The following is a 1,619-nucleotide window of genomic DNA, read 5'->3' on the forward strand; positions in this document are numbered from 1 at the left end:
GTGAACGAGTGTACACTTCAGGAGAAAGGGGATGTTATTGTGATGCACCCCCCTTTGTGATCCAGCAGAGCTGAGGTCTGGTCTCTCTCACACGATGACCTGCAGAGTTACAGACATGGCACAGAAGAAAACCCACACACGCTCGCTCGCTCGCACACACACACATTCACACACACACACTCAGTCCAAATGAGTTCAGGAGGGGCTCAGAGGAGAATAAATGAGAATATGGAGGTATATTCACTCCTCTCTCCTGGTCTTCCTCTCCTTTTAGCCATCTCCTTCCTTTCAGAGAACAGTGTTGTGTTCCTCCATCTCCTTTCAGAGGACGGTGTCGTGCTCCTCCATCTCCTTTCAGATGACGGTGTCGTGTTCCTCCATCTCCTTTCAGAGAACAGTGTCGTGTTCCTCCATCTCCTTTCAGAGGACGGTGTTGTGTTCCTCCATCTCCTTCCTTTCAGAGAACAGTGTCGTGTTCCTCCATCTCCTTTCAGATGACGGTGTCGTGTTCCTCCATCTCCTTTCAGATGACGGTGTCGTGTTCCTCCATCTCCTTTCAGATGACGGTGTCGTGTTCCTCCATCTCCTTTCAGATGACGGTGTCGTGTTCCTCCATCTCCTTTCAGAGAACAGTGTTGTGTTCCTCCATCTCCTTTCAGAGAACAGTGTTGTGTTCCTCCATCTCCTTTCAGAGAACAGTGTCGTGTTCCTCCATCTCCTTTCAGAGAACAGTGTCGTGTTCCTCCATCTCCTTTCAGAGAACAGTGTCGTGTTCCTCCATCTCCTTTCAGAGAACAGTGTCGTGTTCCTCCATCTCCTTCCTTTCAGAGAACGGTGTCGTGTTCCTCCATCTCCTTTCAGAGAACAGTGTCGTGTTCCTCCATCCTCTTCTCCAGGCATTAGTATTTGTCCCAAATGGCACCCTACTCCCCTTAGGGCTCTGGTCTAAAGTAGTGCACAATATAGGGAAAAGGGTGCCACACAACAATCAATCAATAAATCAAATTCAACTAATCAGTCAGTTTAGCCTCTGAGACAGAAGGTGGCGCCACCTGATGCTGAAGAGGATGACTCTGCTCCTGATCTAATTTCTTCTTGGTTTCAGTCCACAGCTTTTTCTTCTAACCTTCTTTACTACCTGGCTCCTGAGTTACGCCATGGTTGGTGTTGACGCCGTTCGTACAGTAATCCAATGCATTCAATCTCCTCCCTTTCCTGTGTCCCAAATGACACCCTGTTCCCTATGGTAGTGCACTACTTCTGATCAGAACCCTATGGTAGTGCACTACTTCTGATCAGAGCCCTATGGTTGTGCACTATACACTGAGTGTACAAAACATTTAAGAACACCTTCCTAATATTGCCCTCAGAACAGCCTCAATTTGTCTGGGCGTTGACTCTTCAAGGTGTTGAAGGCGTTCCACAGGGATGCTGGTCCATGTTGACTCTTCAAGGTGTTGAAAGGGTTCCACAGGGATGCTGGCCCATGTTGACTCTACAAGGTGTTGAAAGCGTTCCACAGGGATGCTGGCCCATGTTCACTCTACAAGGTGTTGAAAGCCTTCCACAGGGATGCTGGCCCATGTTGACTCTACAAGGTGTTGAAAGCGTTCCACAGG

This window comes from Oncorhynchus kisutch, unplaced genomic scaffold, assembly GCF_002021735.2.
Source record: "Oncorhynchus kisutch isolate 150728-3 unplaced genomic scaffold, Okis_V2 Okis06b-Okis10b_hom, whole genome shotgun sequence".
In the NCBI taxonomy this organism is placed as follows: domain Eukaryota; kingdom Metazoa; phylum Chordata; class Actinopteri; order Salmoniformes; family Salmonidae; genus Oncorhynchus; species Oncorhynchus kisutch.